This window comes from Aricia agestis, chromosome 7 (genome assembly GCF_905147365.1).
Source record: "Aricia agestis chromosome 7, ilAriAges1.1, whole genome shotgun sequence".
In the NCBI taxonomy this organism is placed as follows: Eukaryota; Metazoa; Arthropoda; class Insecta; order Lepidoptera; family Lycaenidae; genus Aricia; species Aricia agestis.
The window spans coordinates 5861977-5883762 of record NC_056412.1 but is presented as its reverse complement, the minus strand read 5'-3'; the positions used below and the strand labels follow the sequence as shown (position 1 = coordinate 5883762).

The following is a 21786-nucleotide window of genomic DNA, read 5'->3' as shown; positions in this document are numbered from 1 at the left end:
AGAGCCTTTCAGATTAGCCGTTAATCACATATTTATTAGGTTTTATTCTAATGCAACTATGCTGATTATTATAGGCACATTTTGAGTACCCTACCTTTTTCGTAATTCATCATTAAGTCGGTTTTAAATTAATATTTATAAACAAATCATTCTCATGCTCCAACGATGTCTCTAAAAACATTAACGAAATTATCGATATAACCGCTAATTTTATGACAACCTACCACTCAAGATAAAGAATTACGTATTGATACATTGAATATTGAACAGAGACAGGTTTGTGTCACTTTTACTTATAGAGTTTGAACGGAATACCAGGGGAGAAAGTGTCGCCGATGTTTTGTGACGGTGTGACATTTCGCCATGTCATAATGACATGTCGTTTGTGACGTAAGGATGAGCGCACATTATGACATAGTGTAATTAGTGTAACGTGCGTATCGTCGTTCAAGCGCGAAAATATCCGACTTAATAGCTTCATCCCATAATTACGCCACTGTCTTATAATAGATAGTTTAAATAATATAATTTATGCGTAATATTGTTGTAATTAAGATTTAAGTAATAGTCATAAGTAATATAATTAAAATTTACTAATTAGTCATAGGTAAGTAATATTATTAAAAAGATTGCTGATGATGATTTAATTATTTTGCTAAAATAGTTAAGTATAGAAGATTAATATTTTTATGCAGTTTATTATGTTACTTATTTTAGCAAGAAAATATACCTACGCACTGATTTGCGTATATAAAAAAATAATTATAAAAAACCCATTAAATTATTTAAAAAATATCATAGTTAATTTTTTGTCACATTTTTTTTTAAATTATTTTGTACTTATTAACCACTCATTAAACCATTTTTTATGCTACATTATGCAATGTTTAGCATTCTTTAAGGTTTACCGTCGATGTGATTTCATGCCCACGCCATCTTGACGGCAATTGTTACATGAAAGTCAATAAAATGAGCACCAAGTAGAACGTAAATTACATGACTTATGTCATTCAATCATCCATTATATAATTTAATTATACACTAATGAATTTAGCAATAACTCACAATAAGTATTATTTAATGGCGATCACAATATTTCATATCGTTTCTAGAAGACGATTTATCAGTAACACAAGCATTAATGCAAGTCTTACTTATTGAGTTGTCATTACTCTAATAAGTCAATAACAGCAAAATCATTAATATTACATCCAGCTAATGATAGATGTAGTCCTAGAAGAGTTTAAATGGCAGAGAACTATTAAAACTTATTAAATTAGTAATTATAATTAAAGTTAAACACGACACGCGTACTAGTATGCAGAGTTTTTGCGAAGGTTAAATTTCCTAGAGTCATATTATGCTATGGTCATAATTTTCCTTCTATTACTAGACAAGGTAACCTCTTTTTGTAAAGTGTTATCACTAAGATCTGTCTCGAATAAAAACCGGTTGTTATCGCAATAAAAGTTTAAAGTAGCTTTTATGTTTGCTAAAACGCAACCACGTCAAATTTCATCAAAATTCGTTTAGCAGTTTTTGCATGAAGAAACTTACACAAGCTTTCGCATTCATAATTATTAGTGTGACATTTGACCGAGAAATAATATTATCTGCCAGCTTATAAATGTATGTCTGTATAAGATACATAATCGAAAAAGCAATAAAGAAATTCTAGAAATAAATTGACAATTTGACGATGCCCTCAACTCGTCGCGCCAAAATTCGTTTATAGGGCGGGAACCATGAATTATCCGGGATAAAAAGTTCTTATGACATGTCCCGGGACTCAAAGTATTTCCATACTAAATTTCAGCAAAATCCGTTCAGCGGTTTGGGCGGCAAGAGGTTACAGACAGACAGACACACTTTCGCATAATAATATTATAGAATTTATAGATAGTATGCGACGTGCCTTACACAAACGATATCTGTCACACGGCTGGAACATATTCATTACTTAATGTGATATGTTTGACATAACACTTAAGCTTTTCTATACATATTACATACACATTCGATATATATCTAGAAAGTGGAGACATTGTTACTTTGGATTTATGCCTTGAATAGGTATTTAGTGACACGTGACTACGTCTGTATTTGTTTTTATGTTATTTATAATCCGTACAAGCTTTTTAAACTTTTTCCATTTTTTTCAAAGAATAAAAAGTATTTTACGTCCTTTCTCAGGACTCAAAGTATCTCAACACCAAATTACAGCAAAATCGGTTCAGCAGTTTGGGCATAAAGAGGTAACAGACTGACAGACTCGGAGAATATTATACTGCATGACTGCACTGCATTTGCAATACTTAAGGTACCTACTTCGGTACTCGATTCTCATAATAATTATGTTATAAAATTAGGTACTTATTTTTTTACCAAAATTCCCTTTAAATAAATGAATCATGGATCCCGAGTGAATTACGCGGCTAGGCAAGTCGGCATACTATGCGGCCGGCGCGGCGGCGTGTGCCATCAAAGAAACACCACGCCGCTACCCTTCCCGCGCGCGGTGTCCATGTGTTGGGTAAATAATTATTTAACTTTAAGCTACATTTACTCAGTAATCAGTTGATTTTTTTTTATATTATTTTATTTCATCTAATATAATAGCCAAATATCACGTAGTCGATTGTTGAAAACGTCTCACCAGTTACGTGGAACTGTTATGTTGTATAACATAAAGCAGCCTCTACACGTTGGCCGCTTTGCCGAACAGAAGAGGACGGCGCTATACTAAAAAAAGAGATTGAATTATTTGCGTCTTTCTTTCTGGTATAGCGCCGTCCCCTTCTGTTCGGCAAACACGGCCAACGTGTAGAGGCTGCTTAACAGGTCCTGTGAGATAAACGAATTCAGGCGCAACCGAGTTACGGGCATCGAGTCATCTTATCTTCTTCTGAATCTGAATCTGAATATATTATAAAACTCAAAGGTGACTGACTGACTGACATAGTGATCTATCAACGCCCAGCCCAAACCACTGCACGGATCGGGCTGGACATGCTCCGCGCATCGCGTTGTAGTGACAGTGTAGGCCTAACAGCCATGCACTGAAGCCTTTAGAGGCATCCGCTGGCAGGGTCGCGGTTGTGTATTCCGCGTATCCCGTGGCTCTGCCTTAAGCGGAAGAGTAGGAACACCGTTGGGGTTTTAGTGGGTATGCCCGGGCGCGGCCCTCTGCCCCCAGGGAGTCCCACATACCCCGGTAGCCCTCCCCAGACTGCCGGGAATGCGTAAACGCATTTCCCCAACGAAAAAAAAAAAAAAAAAGAAAAGGTAGATGTTATGACGTAGGCATCCGCTAAGAAAGGATTTTGATCAATTCTACCCCCAAGGGGTTAAAATAGGGGATGAAAATTTGTATACAGGGTGTAACAAAAATAAGTGATAATACTTTAGGATGTGTACGTGTTCCTTGTAGAGAGTTCACTGTGAAAGTAGCAGCGCTGAAAGTCCAGATTTTTTTTCACTTTTGTATGGGGAAACTCGTGACGCTGGGGCCCTTGCCCATACAAAAGTGAAAAAAAGTCGTCTTTCAGAGCTGCTACTTTTACAGTGAACTCTCTACAAGGAACACGTACACACCCTAAAGTATTATCACTTATTTTTGTTACACCCTGTATAGTAGAGTATACTTGTTTTTGGAAATTTTGATATTTAAAAAACAATAAGTGTAAAAATTAGATTACAATCCAGGGACAAAAATTGCGCTAAAGAAAGCGTTTGCGCTGCGCACTTAACTCCACTTCGACATCTGTTTTCTCAAGTGGCTAAATCTATTGTCTCTTAAGTTTCACAATTTCTATAGACGTACTTCTCTTTCGACGATTTGTTCAAGGTACTAACTGTTATGAAACATTTCGTTAAAAATATAAAGCTTTTAACTTTTCTCTTTGTTATCGGTTTGAGAAAACTCCTGCATGCCGCATGTAGTTTTGTTTAATTTAAGTATTATTATCTCAGAGGACATACGCAACAGTATGTCCTCTGAGATATTTAATAAGGCCGTGGTTGTGCTATTCCCTGAACGAAAACCTGATTGATAGGGATTAAGGAGATTGTTAGTACATAGAAAACGGTTAAGTTGAAAGTAAATCAAACGCTTTGGATAGGAAGGGAAGGATGGATATAGGACGGAAATCAGTATAACCGGAAGGGTTAGACTTTTTTGGGATTAGTATAATATCTGCATCCTTCCACATAGTAGGGAACGTGCAAGTACGGATGGAGGTATTAAAGATATAGGATATAGGAAAAATTAAGGAATCAAAAATTGTAAAAAATATTCAATACTATTGAATATTTTCTTTAACAAACGAGGCGACACAAGACGCGCGGCGGCGCGGTGCCGTATCACGTATGAATCAAATGAGGATTCAATTTAAAAAAATAGGACAAGTATTTATACCTACTGTTAAATTATGTAAGAAGTAATTGCTATTTTACACCAAAAATAAATAAATAATGTTTGTTTTTAATAATTATAGTTTTAATGCAGAAGATTAAAATAATAATCCTTCTAAAAATTACTCTTTTTCAATCTTTTGAGTGTATAATCTGTAATATATTAATTGTAATAACTATGAATCATTATTATTATGAAGTCGTATAATAAGGAATTCACGACAATTGTACTTGTCGTTCTCAGGAAATGTATCACATTCTCTATCACACCGTAGCTGTAAAACTTGATTTAATAAATACTGGACGGCAATATATTATTGTATAAAAAGCAGTATTAAAATATTTTCAAGGCAGTCATCCATTAGAGAGTGGCTATCACACTGAGGTGGGTTTCCGCATTTTTATGCAATCGACCGCTGTCCTCACTTCAGTGCAAACCTTCACGACTTCTGTTGCGATCTCTTCCGTGTGATCATATTATTGATTTATCGGTTTTAGAAGTTTACCTATATTACATACAAGGTGAATGATTATTTCATTTCAAGACTTCACTGAATACGCTTCCAAAAATAAGTACCTATTAAAATTTTTCTTTAAGCAAGTATAAGCAATAAAAATGATGTTACATGATACATTCACGTTTTTATTTAGCTAGATGACCCGGACTTCCACGGATATATTTTTTTAATCATATAGATAGCAGACTTATTCAGTCTCGAAATAGATAAAATATATCCCCCTTTTAATAAAAACGTTGTTATATAAATAAAGTGGGTAGTAAAACAAGTGTATTTTACCATTTTTATTTTGATTACTTCACTTTTTGTTGTGTGTGCACTTGCTGCATAAAAAATGGTCTCCAGATTTTTCGGAAATATTTACAAATATTTATATTTTACTAAAAATAAATGGACAAGTATTCGTAGAATCACTAGCTAACAACATACACGTATCAACGTCCGTTTTCGCGCGAAAGTGGAAACATTTTGGTGTCAACAATGGCAGCACTGTTTTTGGTGTTATTTGAAAAGGGGTGCAAAAATAGAACCTCTGTTAACGAATTTAGAGGGCGCCGGGACGGGCGGCGAAAAATTGTGTCCGCTCGAATTTCAACAGTCGAAGCGAGTGATAGTGTTTCACCAAAAACTTTTTGGCCACTTTTTCACGATTCACATAAAAGCGTTTTTTAAAAAATTGTTGAATGAAAATTGTGTTGATATTATCGATTCGATCAAAATACTATTGCATTAAAAAATATAATTATATTTCTAGTCTAAGAGGTTATTAATCACTTCCCTATAAAGCTAGATTAAAAGCACAGATTGCCTCGCAAATTATAATTGGTATAAAGCCCTCAAAACACAAAAAGCTACTAGTAGCTCCAGAATAAATTCACGGGGTAGAATAAATTCAGAGCGAAGCGAGAATTTTTTCTAGAATAAAATTATAAAGTCCTTCCTTAAATGCCCTGGTCTTTCAAGTATCCTTGCTTCATCAAAATGTGTCCGATAGTAACTCCTATCTTTCCATCTTCTTATCAGAAGTCCCATCTTTGGAAACAAAGAAACAGAACATTTAATATTTATAATATTTATATTTGAAGACGACTTCGTTACAAGAATATAACACTGTATTAAGCGGAAACTACTTTAAACGACTCGCAGTAAAAAACTTAGTAACAGTCATAAAAGTTATTATAATGGTGTGCTCGGAAGAACCTTAAACTATGAAAATGGATGAATTGCCTTTAGTGTTATAATAAACATCTACTTTCTACGTTAATGATACCGTATTTCACAACTTCCCGCTTCTTACACGGGAAAGTTTGGAGCAAACAAAAAGTTTAATATCTAGTTCGCTCTACAATTTTATCGCACTGTTGGGGGAAATTGCAAAAATTGTTACATTTGTAATGTTGTGTGCGAAACAAACGAATCTTAACTTTTAAAACGCACAAGTTTATATATGTGGGAGAGTCATGCTTCGGCACGAATGGGCCGGCTCGACCAGATAAATACCATGTTCTCACAGAAAACCGGCGTGAAACAGCGCTTGCGCTGTGTTTCGCCGAGTGAGTGAGTTTACCGGAGGCCCAATCCCCTAACCCCTACCCTATTCCCTTCCCTACCCTCAACTATTCCCTTCCCTTCCCTACCCTCCCCTATTACCCTATTCCCTCTTAAAAGGCCGGCAACGCACTTGCAGCTCTTCTGGTGCTGCGAGTGTCCATGGGCGACGGAAGTTGCTTTCCATCAGGTGACCCGTTTGCTCGTTTGCCCCCTTATTTCATAAAAAAAAAAAAAAAAAAAAAACAAGGTACAAAGTACATAATATTAATATCATTGCTTTGACATCCTATTAAAATATATATCCTAAAAACGTACCTATCTATAAGTTCACTTTATAATAATTAATACATTACTATAATGTATTAATTATTATAAAGCGAGTACCCCCGCTTGTTATATTATATTACTAGCTGTTGCAGGCAACATCGTCCGCGTGAATGTGTATTATTATAATCAATATAAGCCTACGCGCGACCACTGCTTTGTTTAAATAAGGTAAAATTAATAAGTGATGGTCTTTGTAGATAAATAAGGTAAAAGCACTAATGGCCAGACACTTTAAGGCAACATAAAGCATTTGAATGCTATAAAATATTATATATTTATAAAAACAAAGGATTGATAACTTCTTCTATGTCTTCAGTAACTCTTACAAAATAGAACTATTATAATTATTTTCTGACAAATCAATAAAAAATATATTATTGGTCTTTTTGTAAACTTAGTCATATAAGCTAATAGATGACATCACAATAAACGAACATCACTAATAGTAGACACCAATATGAACTATACTCCACTCGGGCTAACTTGTCGCTAGCGGTCATTGACTACCTGTCAAAAACTTGTCATTTTCCATATAAACCGCGGTTGAAAATGAAGTCTTAGATATTGTTTATCGTGGTTTTATATGAAAATGACAAGTTTTTGACAGGGAGTCAATGACCGCTAGCGACAAATTAACCCGAGTGGAGTATAGTAGTTGACAGAGAACATTACATTATATTTAACATTTTTCCTGTTATTAGGTCTTTATTTGCCGTTTTTTCAAAAGATTTCATTTACTTCATCATAGTAACTACATGCATCAGAAATATTATTCACGTTGTCTCCAGATTCTATCTTTTTCTTTCCTCTTATTTTATATTTTTCATTATACATATTTATTTATTCATACAGTCTTTAGTTTCCGTGCTTCTTTTGCCTCTTCTTTTTTCTTCTTTTTTTTCTCTGCTCTTTTTTTTCTTTTTACTGCTAAAAACTAAAGTAATAGATTGCTAGATCAGTACAAGGTCTAATATTAGAAACCATGTCCATTTTCAGGTAACTAAAAGTGGACATGGTTCTAAGTTGTTAGTTTATATTTTCGAATATTTTTTTTTAGACAATAGTGATGATGTTTGCAGTAGAATAAACTACAAAATAACTTAAGTATGTATTGCAAAACTAAAAGAAGAATTCCATGTCATCTATTAGGTTTTTTTATTATTTACATTTTCAAGAACTGATAGTAGACACTCTTTATATTGTTAGGGAAAATGGATAAAACATCATAAATAAACATTAATTAGTGTATACAACATGACCTTTAATCATTAATCCAATAAAATCAATACAAATTACAAAAAATCAAATAAACGTATTCAAAACTTACGTGCAAAATTTCGCCTTCCTCAACCTATTTACTAAGAAATTGCTGAGCGCGTGTTAACGCGGTCACATTGTTTACGAAAACTGATCCCATTTTAAAATTTTGTTCCCGAAGGCGTCCCTAATATATTTTTTCACATCAACAGATAGCTTGAGAAGCTTATAAAATTTGAAGTGTTGAGAAATAATAAGAGTAATTCTTATTTTATGGTATTTTTTCGTAAGTATCATCTATTAGTTCCGAGTCTAGCATTAGTGCTTTTACCTTAGACACTTTTAAAAATATTTTGTTTAAGAGGTGTCTAATTTGTACACAATAAATTAAAATATACTTACTACAAGTGCACAATTTTCTTTCGATTCGAGTTGAAGCGGTTTGACAAAAATATTAAAATCGATTTGGCGTGATTCGGCAGCAGAAATAAATTACGTTTGCCAATAAAATATGATGGATGAAATTTACATAATTTGATTGTGGTTTCCACGTTCCAATTTTGAAATTGTTCTCATTATTTTCGAGTGTTACCATTGAAGTCGTTATGTATATCACAAAGAAAATTTAATTTAAGTTTTACACTCATTTTACGACTGAAATTGTAATTACATTCTGCGTTTTCCATGTAATTTTAAAATGAAATTTATGAATCTCTTATTACTTATTGTACAATTTATAATATTGAAAATCAGCCCTCTCCACAAAGGAGAGTAAAAATAAAGTTACACGCTTTTTAATATAATTTATGAATGTTTATAGTCAGTAATATTTGGTCTAAAGAGGTAATTATGAATTTGACGTGGTTTTTTTGTATGTGTTTGTCTTTTCTCCAATCGTAAATATTATTTCTTTTTCATTTTAAGTGGATGTTAGGGCCATTGGACATCTCCACGTCACTACGTCGTCAACGTGGAACGGTGCGAAAACGTGGCACGGTACGTTGACGTGACGTGTAAATTTACGTCAACGTAACGTAAAAATTCACGTCTATTTTCTTTTCTGTCTCCGTTTTTAACAATAGCAAAAGCAGAATACGTATTGTGCTGTCTACATCTAGATCATTAGTGAAGTATGTAGCAGTTTACAAGGCATGGCGACGTACAATGTTGCTATGTCGTGATGTGCCACGTTACCGCACCGTTCCACGTTGACGACGTCATGACGTGGAGAATGAAGATGTAGTAGACAGGCCCTTAGAGAAAGTAAAGTCAGGAGGACATCAGGCAATTTCCATACAATATTGGTCTAAAAAAGCTGCGTGGCCAGACCAAGGATTATTTAAAATAACTAGGCCACAGTGGTGAAGGGTGAATATTTTTGAAAGGGAAGTCGGAGTAAAAAACCTACTTACCAAAATATAATTGAATGACATGCTTTTTATTTTCAAACTAAGTTTGGAAAACGAAGTTTCCTTCGACAGCAAATAATCTGTCAGACTACAGTCTTTCTGAATTGATGCCATATTTTCCGAACAACACGATTACGTCAGTACGACTCACAATTCACAATACGAATTAATTTAATTCAAGACACTCTTCTAACGCTAAAACAAATAAAATTCGACAAAACAAAACAAACAACAAGTTGTTTACAAATACACTGTCCGCCATATTAATATTATGTCAAACTAAGCTTCGTGTTCGAATCATAACAATTTTACTTCATGACTCATCTTTCTCGCTTGCACTTGTGCGTTGCTAATTATCCTTTTTCCGTAATAAGCCCAAAAGGATCGGCTTATTACCGAGTATATTCGCGCGTGCTAGAACGAGACAGAACATGACGATCAGTTCGCAGGAATGAAAAGGACAGATGCTTAAAAGAACTATCGTTGTATGGAGAAATAACCCGCTAATTTACCGGCTTCATTCTCTGCGCCTGCACATTGCATTGCCTTTTATTTTTTTTTGTAGACGATTAGTTATTAATTTAAACTATTTTAAGTGAGAGAAAAAATTATTGCATATAAAATTGTGAATTCAACGTTTTTTAAGTAGGTATGTAAAATATTTATTAGATAAAAATGTCGTTGGCCCTGTAACTGCATTTTCTGAGTAATTGTTTAGTTAGGAAAAAAATATTAAAAGCATTACATTTAAAGGGGTCTTACTAGGAAAGGGGTCGCACTGAAAATGGCATCGTACTAGGAAAGAGGTAATGCGAGGTAAGGGGTAATTTCCCAGTAAGACTCCTTTAAATGTAATGCTTTTAATGTTTTTTTTCTTAACTAAATAATTACTCAGAAAATGCAGTTACAGGGTTAAATCCATATATTTTTTTAAGTTCTCAAATGGCCTAGCTATTGGAAATATTTTTAGTTCTGGCCGCGAAATTTTTTAGACCAGAATGCCTAATGTCCTTTGACGTCTGCAATGCGTAGCAAACTTTTGCTAACGTTTTCTGAATAAATCATATCAAAAATATGCCAACCATCCAATAATAAATCAATTTGATATAAAAACTTTACAAAAGTTAACTTTGTGGTGTGGTGCCTCATAAAAATGACAAATACGAAAAGTTTCCTTAGTTTTCTTCTATTTGTAGATAGTGAGACCGACCTCTTTATGAATAATTTTATAAAGAAAATATATGCTCCGAAAGTGCCGGACCAATTTTGATAAATTTTGGACGAAGGGAAAGGCAAAATTTTTCAAAAACAATTATATAATAATAATTGTTTTGGAAAAATTTACGGCTCTTGCTGTATTACTTACTGCATGACTGGTGGGACATTTGCAATACTTATGGAGTGTATTCGGTACTCGATTCTCATTATAATTATGTAATAAAATTAGTACTTAATTTTTTAACAAATTTCCCTTTAAATAAATGAATCATGGATCCTGAGTAAATTACGCGGCTAGGCAAGTAGGCATACTATGCGGCCGGCGCGGCGGCGTGTGCCATCAAAGAAACACCGCGCCGCTACCCTTCCCGCGCGTGGTGTCCTTGCGTTGGGTAAATAATAATTTTACTCAGTGATCATCAATTGATATTTTTTTTTCATCTAATATAATAGCCAAATATCATGTCGTCGAGTATTGAAAATGTGAGACATTGTCAATGTCAGTCATGTTTTGTTTAGCGAGTACGAAGGGAAGATGATAATACTATGTTAGATTAAATTAAATATTTAGAAAGGCAACATAATATCTATATCTATATATATATATATAAAAGAAAGTCGTGTTTGTTACAACACTTATAACTCGAGAACGGCTGGAGCAATTGCCATGGTTTTTGATTTGTTGGATATTTTGTTTCCAATTCAATTCAATTCAATTCAATTCGTTTATTTGCTATAAAAGTGGTGAATACAGTAGGTGGTAATGATTATTTTCTTAAGATCTAACACTTTTAGCTATGTATAAAATAGCATGCAAATATATATTTAAATTATAATCATGTACAAAAATATGTTTTACACTAAAAATATTCAAATCAATTTTATACATAAGTTATCAATCATCATTAATAATAGTAATAATTAAACATATTATCATAAAGTTATAATATAAGTAATTATAATCATACAAAATATATTTTACGCTAACAATACCTATTCAAATCAATTTTTACATACTTAGTAATAATTAAACATGTCATGAGAGTAATGAGAAATCTATATATTTATGTCAAGAAATTAAATAAAGTAAAAATGTCAATTAATTTAAAAACTATTGTCATAAAATAAAATAAGTTAATTCCGTCCCGAATAGTAGAATACATCTTAAAAACAATGAAAACTCGATATGTGTAATGATTAATGAATACTTTATCATTTCAATAGATGCTGATTTGTTTATTACATGTCAAACATTTGTTGTCCAATCCTGTCAAATAGTGTAACAACTATTTTTTTGGAGCTTATGGCCTGGTTGCTGAGACCTTTAGCCCGGCCGCACATTGTCCGAAATTTCTGATACGAAACATTTGAACGTCGGCCGGACCGCCACACCGCACACTACGTCGGAAGCTGGCTGAACCGGCAAGACTAGACGATAAAGTACGAGACGTCATCTTGCAGGAGTCAAAGGGCGAAGAAGGTCATGACAAATTTACCGGCGAAAATTACCAGCAGAGTCACCGGGAATTTTTATAATTTTGTAATTTAGAAGACAAGACTTATTTTATTACTTATTGATTATGTTTATTTTTATGAAGCATTTTTAAAATAGGTTTTGATGATTATTGCGCACATGTTGCCTCCCCCGGGAGTGTATTTATTTTTTGTAAAATGTCTACAAAGTTCAGGTACTGTTATATTTGTTTGTTTTAGACATTAATTTTCGAAAATTTTTTATTAACCGAAAATAATACCTAAGATTGCCATTATTGGTTCCGCCACCAGAGCCATTGTGCTCCCTGCTTTATGGCGAAACACTAGAATCACGACATTTTCCTTCGGTTTTCCTTCCTGGCGCTATAACTCCAGAACGCACGAACCGATTTCCACGGTTTTGCATTCTTTGGAAAGGTCTCGGGCTCCGTGAGGTCTATAGAAAAAAAATCAGAAAAACCTTTAAGAGAAAAGCAGGAAAATAGGGAAAATCATTTTATGGCAAAACAACGTTTGCCGGGACAGCTAGTTGATATATAAATAGAAACATATTTTTCGACGCTATCAAAATATAATATTTGTTATATGCTATAGCTGAGAGGTCAGTCTAGTTCCTTAATTTCCCAGGGGAAGTGCGCCTTGTTCGCGGATAAATCGAAATGTCCCGTAACGTACATGTCATACCGGCGAGTCTCGAGACCAAATAACCGAGTAGATAGAAAGATTTAGTCTTTCATACCTAATTATTGATGTTGCAATAAACGCTTGCAAGAGCGGCATATTTTTTAAAATTATATACTTATGTTGCTATGAATTCATCATATTGTGAATGGATAATGATGTATGCTAATGAAAATAATCTCTTGATCATATATTATCAGATGTCAAACGATTACTCGTATATTATAGGATTATAGTTTCCATTTGAATGATGCATCAGATAAACACTAAAAATATATAGCTTAGACTTACGGCATTTTTGTTTCCATTAAGTTTTAAATATAATTATTTTAATTTCAAGATAAATGCACTAAAAATAAAAAAAAAGTTCATTATGATAGTAATTTAACCATTAACAAAATAATGATTTTAGACTGAAAATGTCATCCAAAAACATGATAGGGAACGTGCGTAACACAGGTGCCATGAAATGGATTCACCAATCCATAGCTTGTGGTATATTCCACAAATCAGGTCTAATTTAAGATATAATTAACGACATGTGCTGCCACACGATATAACTGGACGTTATCTGTGGTTAGTGGGTAGGAATTAGGTACTACTTAGCCCCTTTATTATGAAACGTCGTCTCTGTTTCATTGTTCATGGTGTGGTGAATCAAATTTCTTTTGTAAGCAACATTAATAGAAAGCCTCAACAACAGCGAACCTCACAAGATGATGGCAACGAGCGACATTTGCCTAATTTATATTATACTGTTTATTTTGATGGAAAAATGGGGTTCGAATGAAATATGTTGACATGTACTCAAATTACCAGAGCATAATATCATGAAAAAAACATGGATTAGTTAACTGTCAAGAAAAGAAGAGCAAGAAATGTGGTAAGTTCTAGAATAACTAGATGACGCGGGCAATGCACCAAAATTTGTTTATCGCGCAGGAACTGTACATTTTCCGGGATATAAAGTGTCCTATGTCCTTTCCCGCTACGCAAAGTAAAGTATTCATACCAAATTTCTTTAAAACCAGTTCAGTGGTTTGGACGTGAAGAAGTGACAGAAACACTTTCACATTTATAATATTAGTATGGATAGCTTTTTTTTTTATTATGAAATAAGGGGACAAACGAGCAAACGGGTCACCTGATGGAAAGCAACTTCCGTCGCCCATGGACACTCGCAGCATCAGAAGAGCTGCAGGTGCGTTGCCGGCCTTTTAAGAGGGAATAGGGTAATAGGGGAGGGTAGGGAAGGGAATAGGGTATTGGGCCTCCGGTAAACTCACTCACTCGGCGAAACACAGCGCAAGCGCTGTTTCACGCCGGTTTTCTGTGAGAACGTGGTATTTCTCCGGTCGAGCCGGCCCATTCGTGCCGAAGCATAGCTCTCCCACGTATAAAGTACAGTAGCTGTTAATAAGGTACATTGAATCAGTAATAAAATTTCATCTAAATAATTTATAACTAGACTATCATAATATAATCTAATATACTCAAGCGATTTTCATAACATAAAATTGAATAAAGCCTTCGCGCGACAAAATAACAAAGAGTATTTAATATCGTCCAAATTTCTAATAACAAGAGAGAATATTAATATCGATACGAATCGATTTAAAAACGTGATCGAAGCCGAGTCGGAATCGAATGAGCACGTGTCGCGCTTAGCAGAATTCCGCCATCAGGGCTCTCAAAGGATTTAATTTCCTCTCGGGCGAAATGAAAATCGATTAGCTTGATTTCCGATGGCCGTCGGTACTACGGTTGATAGCTTCCGATGTTGCCTCGAAATTAATGAGTACAATATTATTGTGAACCTCATAATCCAAAGTTGTATTATAATTAAAAGAGTAATCCGTTTGTGTGTTAGTTCTTGAACGAGATTTTATTATGTACATCGGCATTTTCCGGATATTATTGCGGAAAAGTTGGCGTTCCCGTGTGTTAAAACAAATATTTTATTTTTGTCTGCGGACAGTATTTTGTATTTACAATTTATACAAAACACTATCTGTCCCGGCAAATGTTGTTTTGCCATAAGAATATAAAGTTTTTCACCCATATTATTTTTTGAAGTGATTTATTAGGTATGGCACCATGGTAACGTCCATCGCTATCCCGTCGCACAAACAATGGTCGCCGTCAGTCTCGAGTTATAATAATTTACTATTATATTTTATTCACCAAATGCATTTTGTCAATATAAAAAGTAGCCAATAGCTGATTCTCAGACCTACTGAATATGCATATAAAATTTGGTAAAAATCAGTAGAGCCGTTTCGGAGGAGTACGGTAACTAACATTGTGACACGAGAATTTTATATATAAGATAATATTTTTTAATGATTATTGTTTTTATAATAATGTAGAGTATTTGAAAATGAATAGTGCAGTTCTCAAATTCAAATAGTCTCCGACTCCGTTACGCCAAAATTTGTTTATCTCGCGGGAACCGTACATATTTGTCCCAAAATAAAAAGAGTCCCATGTCCTTTCCTGGGAGTAAAAGTATTCCAACACCAAATTTCAGCAAAAACGGTTCAGTGTGGGCGTGAAGAGGCAACAGACACACTTTCGTATTTATAATATTAGTTTGGATGAAGCTTACCAGATTCCAGTCAACTCAATGCAGTATCGATCTATCTGAAACAAGCAATGTGATATTGTTAATAAGTTTAATGACAAATTGGTAGAGTGGATTAGGAACGGTATTCGAACACATTCAAAAATACAGGCAACGCTCGGTATCCTCCAAAGACATATTCTATTAAGGATACATCACACATATTAACATCATGAGACGTTCCTCGCGGCTTCGCCCGCGTATTTTAGTTACGCAAAAAATATGTCCCTTCATGTGGTCTACTCCATATCTGTGCCAAATAACGTAAAAATTGCGATAAGCACTTTCAAATAATTTTCCACATTTTCCTCTAATTCTTTGCTGTTATTGGAATATAGTCCTCTTCAATAAATCTAACTGAAATAATCGCCGAGTGCTAGGCGGGGACCTCTCGCTCCCGAACATGGTACGCTGCTCGAGAGCGATAAGGCCTGGCAGGCGGCGGTCTCTTTCTGCGAAATTGTTATGTCGCAGAAAGAGGCCGCGGAATGGGACTGAGAGGATGATCCCACCTCTCTGCCGCTCCACCGCTGTAGGACGGGAGTGCGGAGGAAACGCTATGCAAACCTCCTAACTCTCGTCTAACGGGGCTCCGGGAGGAGGATAACTTCCCCGGCTTAGCCAGTCCCGGCGCCGGGGTGCTACGGCACATCCCCAGCCCGGGGACCCCATAAAGGGTTTCACATGCCATAAAAAAAAATAAAGGGAGTTTCATACAAACCAAACGTCTGAACGGCTCGAGTCGTTACGATTCCTTTACGAACTCGTAAACTACTACTACTATTCGTAAACTAAACTAGTCTTAAGGTCACCCTCATTAACTAATAAAGGTGATCTTAAGACTATTAGTAATGATTTTGAAAGTCAAGAACCCTTAAGATATATACGTGGGAGAGCCATGCTTCGGCACGAATGGGCCGGCTCGACCGGAGAAATACCACGTTCTCACAGAAAACCGGGGTGAAACGCCGAGTGAGTGAGTTTACCGGAGGCCCAATCCCCTACCCCATTCCCTTCTCTATCCTCCCATATTCCCTTCCCTTCCCATCCCTATTACCCTATTCCCTCTTAAAAGGCCGGCAACGCATATGTAGCTCTTCTGATACTGCGAGTGTCCACGGGCGACGGAAGTTGCTTTCCATCAGGTGACCCGTTTGCTCGTTTGCCCCCTTATTTCATAAAAAAAAAGATATGAGAAGGTCCACTCAAGTTAATCCTTCAAAATGTTTCCCAATATAATATCTTCGTTAATTTTTCTTAGATTTTGTTTCATCACACTCGTCGTATTGAGTAAAATATTTCTAATTAAGCAGTAAATAAAAAAAATAGCTATTTAAAATATTTATTACGACAAAACTATTACTAAGTAAGAAATAACATTATATAAGATTTATTAAAATTCTTCTCAAATGTAAGTATTGTGTATATTCTTATAATACATACTATTATTTTCTGTTATTTACTACAGAAATAGACCAATCTTTTCTATGACATGCGTGTCAAGTGTCATAGCTCTTGGCATATTCCTTAGTATGTTGACATAATAATACCTGTAGGGCGTAGTTATAGAACATGTAGATTGTAGAGTTTGCAAATAAATACCTTTTTTTTCTTTGAGCTCCCGTAAGGTAACAATGATTCAGGAATGTGAACTGCCGCATTCCGAGAGATTTAACCCGGCTGCACATAAGAATTCCTGATCAGAAAAATTCGCCTTACCACCCACCTATCAGAAACTTTTCGGCGAGCCCAAGTTTAGTACAAAACGTATAGACTATTAGAGAGAGCGCGATCCGAATTTCTGATCAGAAAAAATTTGTCGGACGTCAGACACATCAGCGGGGCTAAAATGGTCGCTTTGACGAATCATGATATGAATCATAATATGATTCATTTTTCTAAAATCGCAAAATGCAACTCTGCTTACAATTCATTTCTGTATTTTTGTACTGATGCGACATTTGTCAGTTTGACAGTTTTGACAATTCATTTGCTGAATTGATTGAGAGGAATTGCTAAATGTGACCATCTCAGCCTCGCTGGATTGATAGTATGCGGGGTCCACAACAAAACATATTATGAGCAAAGTGCATTCCGGCGGGCGTCCGAATTTTTCTGATCAGATATTTCTTATAAAAGTTATAAAGTGCGACCGAGGTTAATGACTTTTCATTAAATTTAAGTTATGTAAACTTAAATTTAATGAAAAGTTTGATAGAACATAAATTTGACATCAACATAGTCTAAAATATTATTTGACACGCATACAAATTTATTTAAAGTAATTATTTTTATATTATGTAGCTGCGTACATATTGATATTATAAATAGGAGTATTTATTATTATTAAATTATTTGTATATAGCCAATGAAATGGTTTTGAAAACAGCCGACATTACAGTATTTTTTAGTAGGGTTCCGACATTTCAAATTGCTTAATATACTAAGTTACAGGCAACATAGCAATTGCATGGAAAACAAAAGTAATGTGCGTTTTGCAAACTGTACACTATAACCCGTCATCTTGCCACAATTCTAACCGCAACATTCCAACTCAAATACACGCAAAACTTCGGTTAATTTAATGTGATAATGTAGTCGCTGTAAATACTTAAGCCTTCTAACAAAAACTTCTTCTAAGAGCCTTTTGTGTTAAATGTCTATCGGTCTACCTCTTCACGCCCAAACTACTAAATCGATTTTGCTGAAATTTTGTATGGAGATACTATGTCCTTAAATGGGACATAGAATACCTTTTATCCCGGAAAATTGTACGGTTCCCCCGCGATAAATGAGTTTTGGCGCAACAGAGTTGCCGGCGTCATTACTGTATAAAACATTCAAAAATTGCTATGAAAGTCACTGAATATGCTTTGTTGTCGTTCATTTGTTAATAATAATAACTATTATCAAATACGTAGCTCTTCGAAAAGTTGATTCGCGCTATCCTAGCATACATTAATAGGTTACAATTACTGGAACATGCAGCACCAGCATAATAATATTATGTAATTATGTAGTAAACGAAAAATTTTATTATGCTGGCCATACACCATCCTTCCTATCGTCCAATCGGCATGACGCGACGCTACCGATTGGATCAGTTAGATAGATCCAATCGGTAGCGTCATGCCGATTGGATGATAGGAAGGATGGTGTATGGCCACCATTAGAAGTTTGATAACGTTTCTGTCAATATTCTGTTATGTCGCAAGTCGCAACATGTCGGATTGTTTTCTGTATATTATGCTAGTAGCGCCCTCTGCTACGACCTTTGTGTAATAATCCCTATTTAATCTATCTTCTAACTACACCATAGTTGGGTAAAATGGGAACACTAGCGTTTAATAAATGTATGGAAAGTTTTAAAATTTTGCCGTTAAATAGGATTATATCTATACATATTACAAGCTGTCCCGGCAAACGTTGTTTTGCTATATAATTAAGTATTTCGCCCAGTGATATTTTATTATAAAAACATCATTGATTTCGCCCATATTATTTTACGGAAGTGACTAAATAAGTATGTCACCATGGCAACGTCCATCGCTATCTCGTCGCACAAACAATGGTCGCCGTCAGTCTCGAGTTGTAATTTATTCAACAAATGCACCTAACAATATAAAAAGTACCCAGTAGCCGATTCTCAGACGGCAGACCCACTGAATATGCATATAAAATTTGGTTAAAATCAGTAAAGCCGTTTCGGAGGAGTACGCGGCCTAACATTGTGACACGAGAATTTTATATATAAGATAAAACAAAGTCGCTTTTTTTCCCTCATGTCCCTTTGTTCCCTTTAATCTTCAAAACTACGCAACGGATTTTGATGCGGTTTTCTTTAATAGATAGAGGAAATTCAATAGGAATAGAGGAGATTCAATAGAAAAGTTATAGGTATAATAACATTCATTAAATAGTGGAGAAATACTGTTATTGTTGGGGTTTCTAATATGATGTCGTAAATAATTACATTTTTTCCGCTTACATTTCAAACGCAGGCTGAACCCTACGAGATTTATCATAATAATGTACCAAGTATTGTACACATTGAAAAGGTCTACAGAAAACTCCGCGATGGTATATCTCTTACTGCATACTTTTTGTGTGCGCCGCAGTCTCGATCACACAAAAAGTGTGCCATCTGCGATCTCCCTAATGGAAATCCCACAATAGCATTTTTTTGTCATTTTCTTTTTATGACAAATAATGGCTAATTTTCGAAGCAATTTTAATAAATACAGCATTAATCCTCTAATTAATAACTTAAATACATTGTTGATTTAATGTAAATCTATAATATGGCCCTTTGCAGCATATGATTTAAATGAATACTTTCGAAGATAGTATTACAGATTTAAAAATTGCGAGAAGTAGCTTTGGCGGCGGTAAAAACAGCTTAAGGGGGCGACTAACCCTAAAGTGTCGATTTTATAATTCATTTTTATACTTGAAAATTAGCCCCGAATTGTTTGTTTCATTTTCTTAAATTAGATACTACATTATATTTCCGAAAATTCGATCTGAGCAATTACACGATATCTTAAAATTTTCTCGATAGAAAAAAATCACAAAGATGCATGTAATTTTCACGAATTTTTCATTTATTTGCATAACCGTGCATTGAACTAAGTTAATATTTTAACACATTGTATAAAATTCTATCATTGAGAGATCGACCTAGCAGATTTTTAAAATGTTGTATAGTTATCGAGTTATTGAGAAAAAACTAATTTGGCGATGAATCCGCGTCGTTCTTTTTCACCTGGCATATAAAAGATGGGCGTGAGTGTGAAGAGAGAAGGACGATGTTTGATTTTTGGGGTTAGTCGCCCTCTTAATCGATTTTAATCATTTTTTCAGTGGCTATATATTTTATACCCGATGCGAAGCCGGGGCGGTTCGCTAGTTCTCAATATATCGATTACGCAAGATCGAAATTCGTGTGTCAAAGGTCACAGAGAGCCGGTGGTCATCTGGCATTGTATAATCAGCTTTCTTCCCCGTTTAATTTAATACATCTGTATTAATAAAAGCTTGACATTTGACTAAACTGGAAAGTTTTCATAACGTATTTTCGTATCAAAATATTATATTAAACTGTACTGAATGACCCGGTGAACTTCACTCCAAATGAAATAGTATAGGAGGGGAGGGTGCTATTTTTGTAGTCACTCGAGCGTCATGGAGACCTATAGTAGGTTTTGTACATTAGGTAAAGCTGATAAAAAAATAATAAGAGCGTTTTTTTATTTTAGCGGCGGGTTCAGAAACTGCAGCCATTTTAAAGTTTTAAAAAAGAAAATATATTCAGAAAATTGCTTATTTAGGTAAATTATAAATATATTTTAGATAACAAGGACTAAAGCATTTAGTTTAGAGCAAAATAAAATATCTGCGAAACTTAGTTATGAAAATATGAAGCTTTATTTTTTATATTTTAAAATGTCCCTACAGGCTTACCTAACCTTTGAATCGTCAGTGCTTTATATGGAAGCTTCTTTGGGGTATACTAAAGATCCACTATCTTAATATGACAGAGAAATCTGATTTCTATACCATGATAACTAAACACAATATGTCGGATGCCTATGCAAGCTTAATCTGATACGCCCGAGCTACTCCCAAAATCCCCTCTCCCCCTCCCCAACTAAAATATAAACCTTCCTATAAATCCAATAAGCCTATTAAAATATGTTCTTACACAATGAATATTGCAAGACTAAACTGTTCTCTAGCTTGAGCGAAAGTAGCAAAATGGAAATTTTATTTTTATTAATACAGATTTATATAAGTATAACTCAAATGTTGGTCAATTCATATTTTATAATTATACGTTTAATATAATTATTATAGTTTAGAATGAAATATATTTCAATAAGCAGTAAATTTACAACCAAATATGTATTAAATTTGATTACAAATATTAATATTTGCCAACTATGATATAATTTTGCAATTCAGAATACCATAATAGTAATTTCAATGTAGATAAGTCTTATACATCAGCTGTAATCTGAATACTATTATTTCTTTTATAATAACACTGCATACTTATTTAATTATCTTACGAATGTCGTATCTAATTTTATTGTAAGAATTTCTCTAAGAACTTCGTGGGGTGACTTAATATAAATAGTAAATACATAAACTCCTTTATTTGAAGTTGGTTATTGAGTCATCCTAGTAGGTAGATCCACATACCTTTGCGGCCGACCGAGCGGCACAATCTTGTATTTACTACCTTTTTTGTTTTATCTCACTGATTCAAGTGTGGACCAGACGGGTCGGTGGA

The 21786-nt window shown here is 34.5% G+C and overlaps 1 protein-coding gene across 2 annotated transcripts in view; it reads right to left on the bottom strand.

Annotated features, from left to right (window-relative positions):
• Positions 1 to 21786, bottom strand: part of LOC121728678 — a 173286-nt gene that overhangs the window by 124044 nt on the left and 27456 nt on the right. The window contains exon 2 of one of the 2 annotated variants that reach the window (XM_042116904.1): positions 15477 to 15511. The exons of the other annotated variant lie outside the window; for it this stretch is intronic. The gene's annotated coding sequence lies outside the window, so the exon portion shown is untranslated. The remainder of the gene's footprint in view (positions 1 to 15476; positions 15512 to 21786) is intronic. 2 annotated transcript variants of the gene reach the window in all.